Raw genomic sequence first — 12766 nt, 5'->3', positions numbered from 1 at the left:
GGATAGTGATACACGGGTTACATGAATGTGATATGGAGGTTCCTTATAAAAATTCCATTTTATTTCATCAGAGGATAAATGTGGTAGACAGGCGGGGGTGAACACTGTGTGCGAGGCCAGGCCCTGTGATAGAAGCGAACAGAGACAGAGAAACCATTTAGAATCAACATTGGCAAGGAAGACTTTTCGGGTGCTCCCCCCTCCCCTCCTCTTGCCCAAATCCCCGTTGGCATGATCAATGTTTCATGGGCAGCCTCAGCTGCAGACGGGCAGTTTGGCTCAGCCCAAAGCAGGCTTTACAGAAGTTTGTAAGCCCTGTGGAAGGTTGGGGGGAGGGGATAGAGCACATGCTGAGCGGGCACTGCCAGCCGGTTTGGGTATGGCATGACTGAGATTCACCAGGTGGCAGGGGGAGGGGCAGAAGGATACCAATTGCTTGCTCGTTTAGAGAATTAACGAAATGCCCCTTTCACAGTCGGCACGATATTTGTTGTTACTCTGCAATTCCTCAGTCATTGTCTGTCTTCTGTTTTTTTAACTCTCTTTCCTTCCTTGTGTTTCTCCTGCTTATGTTTTTGTTGAAATTCTAAACTTTCTTGTTTCAGTTCAGACAAGACCACCCTTATATTCCCCTCAGCTCCCTTCCTGCTCTAACGTCCATTTTTTTTTTACATTTCACTTTTACTATTTTCTATTTTTTTTTTTTTTCTTTGAGCTTTTTGTAGGTCATGTATTTGTATTGGTAATTACTCTGCGGCAGATCTGTCCATTTCTCTGCCCAGCATTCACTGCTCCCTTTTCACTTTTTTCCCTCTTTCCTCCAACTGACCGTAACTCATCCTTTCTTCTATTTCTATAATTTATTAAACTAGTCTCTAAAGCTATTTTCTCCTATTGTTTTTTTTATCATCCTCCTCTCTTTTTCTTTCTTAGCTTTTCTTTTTGTGTGTTTTATTTCCTGTCTTAAATTCTTCTTTCTCCTTCTGTTTTTTATTCATATTTCTACTACATTTTTTTAGTATAAGCAATATAGTAGCTCTATCTTATGATTTATATTGGTATCTATCTTAGCATTTTCAGTTTTTGGTTTTCAGGTTTTTTGCTGTTCTGCCTCTGTGTGAGACTATTACTTTCCCTTACTGTGACTTGTTTCATTCTATTATTACTGTTCTTTCTGTACTCTGTCATCACACACTTCTTTTCAGTCTTTCTTGTTTTTTTGTTAAACTAATTCTGTGTTTCTGTCTCATTTCTTTTTTCTCTCTTTCTTCTATCCTATAATCTCTCCTTAATATCCTCTAGCATTTTTCCTTTCCTATTTTCACATACCTTACTTCTCTTTTTCTTTATCGCTTACTGAATATGTCTCTTATTCTCTCACTTTCTTCTCCAACTACTTCCATCTTCTTTCTTTTTCTTGCTCTCTCAAACGTCTTATTTTTTTTTTTTTTTTTTACTCCTTTTTATTCCTTTCTCTGTTTTTTCCTGTGCATCCACTTTTTTTGAGTTTTCCCCTATTCTCTTCCATCACTAATATATCTCTGGGATCAGCCATCCCTTTCTGATTATGTCTGTCAGTAGCTGAAAATTCTACATCCACGAATGAAGCAGAGTGTTCCGGGGAGTTCCACACACCGACTTAGCTTCCGTCTACTGTCTGAACATTGTGTGACCATCAATAGATTTTTTGCTGCCCCTTAACCCATCAAATATTTACAAAACACTCACAAATCAAACTAAGGAAAAGCATTTTGTAATTTATATTGGATAAATATGTCACATGTATATACCCTAAATTGTAACTCCAATTCTGTAATTGTTTATAAATATTTTAATACTAATAATAATAAACACCAAATGTACAGTAAAACCTAATTTCTATATCTTCTTCCAAGTTTGGAATTTCCAGTACATTTTGGTTTTGCTTTTCTTTTAGATAGATATATTTTTCATTACCGCTGTGTACACATCATGCTTTTTCACCAATCTACTATTGTTTATAGTCTCATTAAAACAAACAAATACAAAAATACTAAATATCTACTTTAAATAATAGCCACTTACATTGTCTTGTATACAGTGTATTTGCCTCTAGTAATACACTTTGGTTGTTAGTATTAATACTAATATTATATTGTTTAAATGTCTTCTACAGAAACAGAAAGTATATTATGCAACAGTAAAACTAAAAGATAAGAAAATATTTGCCTTTTGTTAGTAAAATGTATTCAATAACCTCATTGAAATGTCATATATATACACACACACATAAAACATTGAACCAGCCAGAATATATTCTCTGTTTGAAGGAGCTTACACTCTAATGTTGCTGCTACGGTCATATGGACTATGGCCAGTTTTGGATTGAAGCCAGTTCATCTACCAGTGAGTTTTTGGATTGCGGAAAGAAAACAGAGCTTTCGGAGGAAAGCCATATAAACTCAAAAGGGAGAACAATTAAAAGACTCCTTAGTATACCAATACACATGACAAACATTGTGTAAGTGTTCCCCCTGATGAAAGTAACACTTCCTAAATTGAATCATGACTGTAGAATAAACATACAAATTAATACAAACACACAAATAAAAGCAAATATTAACCTATCTATCTATTTATCTATCACATTATTGAACACCTGTCATTTTTGTATATATTGTGTAAGTCATGTGCACAACAGAAGTTGCCTTTTGCAGGACCGGGTTTTTTGAGTGTAAGACCTCTCGATAAGCCCACTCCAATGCTATTTAATCTATAAGAGCACGAACAGTAGGTCCAATAGTATATGAGTAAGATTACACAACACAAAGGCACATCTATACAGCAAGCCGCTCCCTCCTGTTGAATATATGCTATTGCAACCTGTTTTTATTCTAAATACAAAACAGATTAGGTGGTTTTTTACTGACTAGTAGGATTGAGGTTGGCTGTTCAAAGTATATATCGATATTGTATCCTTTATTGATGCGTGGTAAAACTCTGTGGTAAATGCCTCCCTGCCCAATATATATATATATATATATATATATAGGTATTGGGCAGGGTCCTCCCCTCCTCCTGTGTAATTGTTTTTATCAGTCTGTCATTTGCAACCCTTATTTAATGTACAGTGCTGCGTAATAGGTTAGCGTATTAAAAATACTGTTTTTATAATAATAATTATATTAATAATTATTATATATATATGACATTTATACTCCTAAATATACTCCCATTTATTAGTTCAATGCCTTTATGCAGATCTTGGATAAGAAATTTGCAATTGTTTTTAAGATCTGATCAGAATTTTTACCAACATTGCAAAATATTTTCTTTAGATGGTGTTGAATATATTTTTTCCCTTTTTTTTTTATCCAAATTACAATAAAAATTGCGGACTTCATAGAAAACGGTCAGTCCACTCTTTTTTAATTTTCAAAATGATTTTAAAAAAAAATATTACACCACACATGAAACAAATCCTTCCAAGGCAATCAAACACTTTCTGATATGTCTGATATTTGTTTTTTCGATTAATAAAAAAGCAATTGAAATACACTCAGAAAATGTTTTTTCCTTTTTATATTTATTGTATTTACAAATGAATTATTAAAGAGGATCAAATTTTTGATTGTATAAATGAAAGCAAATGTGGGATTCATGTGGCTGTTAGTGTGATAGCAAAGTCAGAGTCTTTGTATTTGGGGTAATATCATCCTAATGTCATGGAGAGAGTGGACTTTCTGTTTTGGGGGCTGAGGCACAGGGTTTAAGAAACCCCTTGGTGTTCACCAGGGATCCCCTATTGGCAACATTAGGCAGCAAGCAGAAACTATATCAGACAATATTGGCAGGAGCGCTCCTATTTATACAGGCAACCTGGCAGGACGTATGGACATCAAAGACCATTAAAAAACAGGCAGAGGTCAAAAATAGAAAAAAAACATATTGGGTATAAGGAGCAGGGTACAGATATTCAAAAGAATCTTTCCTCAGGCAACTCCCAAGTGTACTGAACAGGTTGAAATAGCTTTTCCATCCATGACCTAAAAGGAAGTGTCCTGTAAATGGGGGCATGCCAAAATTTTTAAACACATGGACTGGAAAAAAACCTAGGCAAGTTTCCGGGGAGCTCATAAGCAGTTCCACCGTTTTACAGCAATTAAGCATGGAACCCAGGTGCAAAAACAAGAGCATGGTCCTGTGGAGACTCAGTTTGGAAATAATGAACCGTGACAAACTGTAAGATTGCACTTTCTAAATGTGTTGTGTGCTAATGTTGCTTAAAGTCAATGCAAACTACATGCAAAAATGATCAAATCAATTTCTAATAGCAATAAGGTTAACAACTGAATACAAACTGTGCACAAAAGCAAAGTTTTGGACAGAAAACATGTGCTTGCATAATGCACTACAATTTAATTCCACTCACTTCTAAATTTAAACAGTGGATTGATCAATCAGATGCAACTGTGCGATACGCAAAGTAGCAATACTGATACCGTCAGCTTTACCTTTAGTAACAAAACTACATATATCTCCCTACATGGTGGTAGACAAAAAAAAAATTAGACCTCAGATGTAGCATGGGCCCCTTCTACACAGGTCACTTTTGGTGATCGTGGATGGTGTTTTTCTTCTGGGTGTTCTTCACTGCACAAGAGAAGGAAAATGCTCAGAAGAGATAAAGTCAAGTTAAAGCTATGTATACAACTATTGCATAAAGGTTCTCCTACACTTTAAAGTAGATCTCCATTTAAACAGCCGAACACACACTGAAAATACATTGGCAATTTAGGCCACAGTAGTGAACCCAATAGTGTGGGTTACTAATTTACCTGCCCATAAGATTGTATTTCTGTACAAATAACCATGAGATATACAAGCATTTTGCACACTACAGCCAGAATTCAATGTATCTTCCCAGTTCCACAATTCACCCTCCTTGTCTTTTCTGTGACTCTGAAGCTACGTACACAATTGCAATTATTATCGTTGGAAAACGAACGACGAACGATCCTGCACGATATCTACGAACGATCGTATAGCACCGATCCTGCACATAGAGATAACGACACGATCGTTCGTAGATATTGTACACACAATAGATACGATCGTTTGAGCGATAGAGGAACTATGTGCACGACAGGAAAGTGAACGAACGTTCGTTCATTACGCATGCCCAGAGCATGAACGATCAACGAACGACCGTACACACGAACGATGTTTAACGATCGTCGTCCAATCCGATCCGCCGGTCCGGTCGTTCGTTTCCAGCGACTTTCCTCGTTCGTCGGCGTCGTTGGTTACTTTTTTACGAACGATTTTTTGCCCAATCGATCGTTCGTCGTTCGATTGGAACGATAAAAATTGGAAGTGTGTATGCACCTTAACCCCTTCATTGAACAATGAACCCCCATTATCTTGTATGTCCAATAGATAGGGAAGCTAATAGAGAGCGAAGCCTAGATGAAGTAGCAGAGAGATCTTATTGACTAGCAGAGCTGTGTATATGACAAATATGACATGTCAAAAGTATCAATCCCTTGGCAGTTAAAACAATACCCATTTATGTATTTCAATATTTCATTCATACATTTTTCTGTTTGCTTGGGTTTACTGTTTATTATGGTTCTTTTTTGGATTAAATGATTACCCATCAAAGTATCTACAATTTGGAACAATTTTCACTGGAGGTACCAGACACTTTACCAATAAACTCCTGGCAAAAATAAAAGACATGAATACATCATGAAATCATCAACCAAAATTTTGTTTGATATTAGCCTCTTAAAGTCCCACACAGTAGAGCTCATACTGGGAGAGGAAGAAGCAGTACAAAAAGCCAATTTGTTATGCTAATGAGATCATTAGCTGGCAACATTGGCTTGGATTTAGGATTACTACTAACATTTGTTTATACCTGTTATAGGAAGATATATCACCATCCAGGTCCCTCGGTAGCATTGTTTTCAGTTCTGGAGTGCCTGTGCCAGCTGTTTCTTGACCATCGCCTTGCCATGATGTCACACCATTTGGATGCTGAGGGGACTCTGGACAGCCAAAAGAAAGCGTAGTTGTCACACAGGAGGCAACATAGTCTCCTAAAGAAAGGCTGCTGCTCTGTAAACTAGAAGAGAGCGGACACATGGCTGGAGTTTCACATGATCACCGTTTTATGTATATAATGGAAATTAGCTTTAAAAAATAATTTGATGCTTTACACAATACAATCTACTGAACACATCAATTTTAAAATACAATCCATCAAAATAATCAGTCTGATTTACCAGTTTCCTAAACCAGCCACGTACATACCCGTTCAATCAATTGACTGATGAACTTTGCAGTCTACATCAAAAGCTTACTAAACTCATTAAATAGATCAGCCTTTTAACATGTAGAACCCCTGAAATATTTATAAGTCTTCTGAGAACCCCATATATATCTACTGTATTCATATTAACTGACCCGAGAGGCACACATTGCCTATTGCTCAGGGAACCCTAGCAACTTCTGGGAGAAACACTAAAATAGAAATTACATTGTTTGTGATTTTTTTTCAACTTGATCAATTTTACTGTACTTTCTAATCACCTGAGTGTTCTCATTGATTCATGTATAACCACCATTACAGTGTATTGAGCCAAAGGATGATAACATCAACAACTCTAAAAAAAATGTACTCTTTACATTGGTTAAACAAATTGGTCTTCCGTGGTTGCATTTTCTGGCCCTGGTCATCTCCAAGATGTTAGTATGATTGGTAGCCAACCACAGCATTATTGTAGATTTTTAGTCCTGACTATAGTAGGCATATTTGAAAATCATTACCCCATCATCCTATTCCTAATAATAATAACACTTTAAACAATATTCACAGAAGCCTCTCCTAGATAATAAACATTTCATGCTCAGTATTCTCCCCAGAATTTGTTTTCAAGCTGGGTAAGAAAAAGCTGTAGGTTGGTGGTGGTCCTAGTATTGTGTCCCAACTTTTCAGTAACCACTCACAAAATAGCCAGGCAGTTACTGAAAAAGTCCTGGGTGGTGCTGGTTAAAAGGGGCTGGGGAAAACACTGTTGCTTATACTTATATTAGTGTAAAAAAAACGAAAAAAGACAAATACCAAATTAAGGGGTCAAAGGGCTGAAAATTCTTGTTGCTTTCTGAGATTCATGGACAACTCAAAGTCAATCTCTTATTAGGTCTTTAGATACCATATGCCAATGGTGGGTTTTTACCAAACAGAAATCCAGCACCACCCAATTGCAAGAGTTGTTACAAGGACAAATCACATTTTGTCTCACTTTTTTTATGGAATCTACAATAAGGAAAAATTAAAAAAAATGAAATGTGGCTCCATTCTCCACCTCAAGTTATTACTCTAAAGATTGGAGCCAAAATTGTGCAAAAAAATCACAAATAGAGTCATTTGATAATGGAGAAGCCAATAGGTGTTGGGACCATTCAGAGCCTATCCAAGGTTGAAATATCAGTTTAGACTGGAAGTAGCCTATCAATACTGACTGCCTTTACACGCATAAAACAACACAATTTTCTATATCACTTACTCAGGCCTCGCTATCAGTCGCTGTACAAAAATATTTAGCAAACAGCCTGTGTTAAAAAAAAGAGAGAAAGTAAAAAAACGCATACATTTCCGAGACTTTAAAAATATAGATGAATAAAGCAATTCCTTATTTAACTGTAGTTTATGCCAAAAGGCACACTGTGCTGTTACTGTAACATTGCCATCTGCTCGAATATTCTCACAAATCCAGATTTCTTTTCCCATCGCCAGAAAGAACGAATAAAGTCATTCAAAATGAAGAAAACAGATTCTTCCGTGACAATCCAAATTTACCATTCCTTTGCAAATAATGGCCTAGGAACTCGAGATATTACCAGTCACTGTGCTGCCATCATCCTGGTGTTGCTAAAAAATATTTTGTAGATTGGTTTTAAAGTGAACCTGTGCTTTGCTCATTCAGACAATGAAACATGTTCACTTTATTCCCCACTCCCTAGCAGTATATACTTACCTTTATTCCTTTCCCCCGCTGATCCAGTTAGAAATGAAAGTGAAAAAGGACAGCCAGGAATCAGACAACTTTTATTTGGAGCTAATACAAGGCTGATTATCTTCCCATCACCATATAAAATCTGGGCCAATCATTAAGCCCTGGAAATGCCACACAGGGTGAGTTTTTCACCTCTTCATAACAAGCACTGGGTATTTCCATTACTCGTGGCAGATGAACAAAGTAGTAGAGGAGCAAAGAAAAGTAATCAGCTAGGGAACCGGATTTCTTTCAAAGTAGCATAGTTATTCTTTCTTTGGCTACAGTTTACAAATGGTGAAGGGGGAGGCTATTAAGTGGACTTGTTATTTTCCATTATTTGGGTGAATATATACATTGATTAGCCAAAATGTTAAAAGTCAATGTCAATGCCAGGTAAAGTAAATAACATTGATTACCATATATGGTTCCAATGACACCAGATATACAGTAATAGACAACAATTAAACAGTAAGTTCTTCAGGGTAATTTGTTAAACATAGGAAAATGGGCAAGTAAAAGGATCTGATTGTTGTTGTTAAGAACCAAAGTGTGATGGCTGGATGACTGGGTCTGATTATGTCCAAAACAGCCAGTCTTGTGGCACATTCCGACCATGAGTGGTCCAAACTATAGCAACCAATGATAGGTCATGGGTTTTCAAAGCTCATTGATGCACATGTGGGCAAATGCTATGACATCTGGTTTGATTCCACAGAAGTGCCATCGTAGTGCAAATTTGCTGAAAAAATGTAATGCTGGCTATGAAACAAAACATGTCAGAACACAAATTGCTTTGTGGTAAGTTGCTTATGAAGATGGGTAGCCCCAGGCTAATCAAAGTATTCATTATGACCCCTGTCCACTGACAAAAGCTCCTACAATGGGCATAAAAACTGGACCAAAACTGGTCTAGTTTGATGAAATATAGTTTCTTTTCAATCATGAAGATGTCCAAGTGACCCAGCTTTCTCAGGAGTGGTCAGCAATGGCGGTCTTCATTCTTTCTCAGTACAGGTTTCCAGTAAGGGTGATATCCCTTCTGCAATAATTGTTCTTACTTACCCAATCACTACCCAGCTGTGAAATTTTGATGAGCTGCTGCCTCCCTTGGGTGTTCCAGGAATTATTGAACTCCAGCACACCTGCATAGGAGTTACGTCATCCTGGCTTGGCCAGGCATCAGTAAGACATCAAACCGTTTTATGGAAGAGAAGTACGACGAAGATGGTGGTGCCCTGTGTCAGAAAAGGGACATGTGAAAATTGTGGGTTTAGTTATGCTTTAAGTCAGTGGTCGCCAACCTTTTTGGTCCCCGGACCACTAAAAATAACCGGCTCCCGACCGCGCATGCATCCCCCAGAGTGTCATCATTATGACATAACACCACCCATTCTCCCATTGCAGATGTGAGCCTGAATGGGAGAATGGTCAGGTTGTGTCCAGGGACACACCTACTTCCTCGAGCCTAGGAACTGTACGTGGGACGTGGTCCGCGGCCTCGGCCGTTGCGTCCACCTAGCGGGGCCCTTCTCCTGACCCCGCTCAGGGGTGCACCGACCACAGCCACGGACCCCCAAAATTTTGGTGGACCACTGCCACCAGTTGGCGACTGCTGCTTTAAGTATGACATTGTTTAATACCTTGTTACCAGACCTACTGACTGTCATTAGATTGTGTGGTGGCTCAACTATATGAATACCTTGCTAAGATCTAACACACTTTTGGGCTGGGTTCACCATAGGGCTCAGTAGGGGCATACAGAAAGAGATGGCTTTTCTTGTTACAGTTATTCCAAACATATTTTAGACATCAACAGTGGAAATACAGTTGTCTCACATTAAGGAAATTAAGGAAAAAAAATACACACTGTTTGTGCCTTGCTGCTTTTCCTATCTCTCTAGCAATCAGTGTCTGTCTCAATACATTCAATAGCCTTTTTGCAGTTCTCAATCATGGGAAACATGCACAGTGTCACTGGTAGCTAGAAACCATGTGAACTCTACTAAATATGCTTCGGATCACATAAGCAAGCTCTCAGGAGTAGGATGTTCTCTTATTATAACAAGAAAACTATTTTTGTGCTACCCATAATAAAATAATTTGGTAACACTGTATTGATTAATGTGATTGATAAGCCCAATTTATATCTACATAAGTGTTCTACGGTAGGGGAAAGTATAGTGATTTCCCTACCGTGTTCTACGGTAGGGGAAAGTATAGTGATTACCCTAAATTATGAAGCAAAATATGATTAACAAAAAGAAAATTGTACCCTTTTTGTTTTGTTTAACCCTTCTCCTCACTCTTTGTATTTTGCTCACTATAGCATTAAAATACCAGATACCAGTGATTTTCAACCTTTTTACCATTGGGATCCCTTGAAACAACTTTCATTAGTGTGGTGGTCAAAAGGAAGATTGCATCTTACAATAATGGCCAGTGGGGAAGAATGTCACCCTTACATATAGCCAAAACACTGCCCTATACTAAAATATACAGTTCTACTATACTCTATACATATAACTTCACCTAAGCATTGTAAATTTAAAAAAAAAACTGCAGAACTGCCCTAGGTGATCAAGAATGAATGGGAGTGCAAGGCCTCCAAAGATACCTACGTCACGAATCCTGGGAGGCTCCTGAATGCTCCTTCTGCGCATGCCCTAGCATCTCAGGCATGCACACAAGGAGCCTTTTCGTGAAAAGAGAAAAATTTGCCGATCTCACACATGTGCAGTAAGATCGGCAATTTTTGTTTTCCAACCTACGTCACCCGATTTTGCGCCTGGGTCGGGTGACGTACAAAGAAGAACCAGGAAGAAGATGGCGCTGCCCGGCGCGCCGGCTCGGGGACAGATGCCAGGGCCTGATAGAAGACACCTCTGGATGGATCAGAATGCCCTGTGGGATTGAAGGTAAGTGAATTTTTTGTTTTAGGCACTTTTCAGTTTAGTTCCTCTTTAAATCATTAAACTTTTTCTTTATTTATATTTATTAATATTGCATGCTCCCAAACAAGTAAAAATTATGCTGTGATGGATGATAAATGTGGTAAAATGAGATCTGGTAAGTTTCCAAAAATGAAGGCAATGGTGTGGATAGCAGAGGGGTCCAAGTAGAGATGGTCCAGTATCTTTTAATAAAATGGTTATCTTTTTTTATTCATGGGAATGTATTTCAATTATTGCTCGTTGTGCTTTATTTCCTTTTTTGTGTTTTTAATTGTTACTCCTGTACTGTCTCTTTAGGTTTTTTTACTTTTAAGGTTTCTAATGTCTTTCATTGTAGAGCAAATACCAAGGAAAAATCTACTAAAAACCCATTACACCCTTTAAAAAGCAAGCAGAAACTACCATGATTTTACTTTTACACACATACTTTTTTACAATAACCCAATACATTTTACCAAAATTTTCAGATTTTTGCTAAATAATTGTAGGGCAATTAAACACATTTTCACCAAGTTTAGCGAATCTTTATCTACCTTTAAAGGTCTTTACTGATGTGCTTGATCTGTTGAGCATGTAATTGCATTTCATTGTGTGTTGCTGCCAATCAGTAGCCTGTCAAAAATGTGAGCTCAGAATACTCATCACAAAATCCAAATGTGCTTAGCAAAACCTTTATAATTCAGATCAACTGTTCAATACATACATTTTTTCATAACCGTTCTGTAAAAAAATGAATTGGTCAGTTCACCATTTTCCCAAATGTTTACATATTTATAATAATGTTTTATATCATCTTTTAAAAATACTTCATGTAACAATTTTGCTTTGTAAACATTTTTTTTTTACCAGGTCTTTCCATGAGAATCAACTTGAAAGTAATCAGCACTCCTGCCCAGCAGTGTTAAAGCGGAAGTAAACCCAAAACTTACCAAAAACAAAATCACAATTACCAATCCTTTAGAACAGTCAATCCGTCGGGAGGTGTCTTCCATCGGTAACCGCGTCAACCTGCTATCCGTCTTCGGCCCGATGCAGAGGGAGCGCCATGCGTGGATATCTTCTCCTCTCTTCTTCCAGGTACTTCTTCCTACATCACTCGATCTTGCACTGCACGGGCGTGAGATCAGGTGATGTAGATTTGACGTAGATTGGTGACGCAGATCCCAGGGTTGAAGTCTGGCCAGGACATGTATGTTCTCCATGGGGTTGTGTGTGGGCTTCCTCTGAAAAACATACTAGGCCCTACAGAATAAACGCGGAATTATATAATCGCCCATCTGCAATGGAGGTACTTTTCAAAAATAAAAAATAATGTAGCCGTAATTGCAACATCTTCCAAGCCCTTCTCATTACAGGCTAATGTCTTACAGGCAAAATTCAGAAAATTTTACTAAGAGAATTGTAGCTCATCCCCAACCCCTCACTGGGCAAGAGAAATGGGTAGACGTGGGAGGGCAAGCTTTGGCCTGCAAAAATGACCAAGCATCCAAGCATTGAACATAGGATGCTTCAGGCATGTGAATGTGCCCACACTTATCCTTGCAGCAGTTTTATTATTCTTCCCATGGCACAACCCCTTGAATGGGTCTCTGAAACTCCCTCTCTGTCCAGACATAGATATGAATAAATTATAATTGTACCCTTACTACCTATTTGGGCACATTTGGTATTCTGTGAATGAGAGTCACTATAGCATGTAAATGTCATGGAGTTCAGTAGACGCCCTTATGTTGCCAGGGGCAACAACTGAACACTGTCAGGAGAGATGCT

At 37.9% G+C, this 12766-nt stretch overlaps 1 long non-coding RNA gene across 2 annotated transcripts in view; it reads right to left on the bottom strand.

Annotated features, from left to right (window-relative positions):
* LOC140324931 (uncharacterized) overlaps positions 1-12766 on the bottom strand; it is a 57019-nt gene that overhangs the window by 14618 nt on the left and 29635 nt on the right. Inside the window, exons 2-3 of one of the 2 annotated variants that reach the window (XR_011919595.1) lie at positions 5903-6030; positions 4554-4632 (exon numbers count right to left, since the gene is read on the bottom strand). This is a non-coding gene — a long non-coding RNA (uncharacterized lncRNA). Of the gene's footprint in view, positions 1-3546; positions 4633-5902; positions 6031-12766 lie in introns of those variants that run through there. The other variant, XR_011919594.1, reaches the window with a different exon arrangement.

This window comes from Pyxicephalus adspersus, chromosome 2 (assembly GCF_032062135.1).
Source record: "Pyxicephalus adspersus chromosome 2, UCB_Pads_2.0, whole genome shotgun sequence".
Lineage (NCBI taxonomy): Eukaryota > Metazoa > Chordata > Amphibia > Anura > Pyxicephalidae > Pyxicephalus > Pyxicephalus adspersus.
This window is presented reverse-complemented; position numbering and strand designations above follow the sequence as displayed.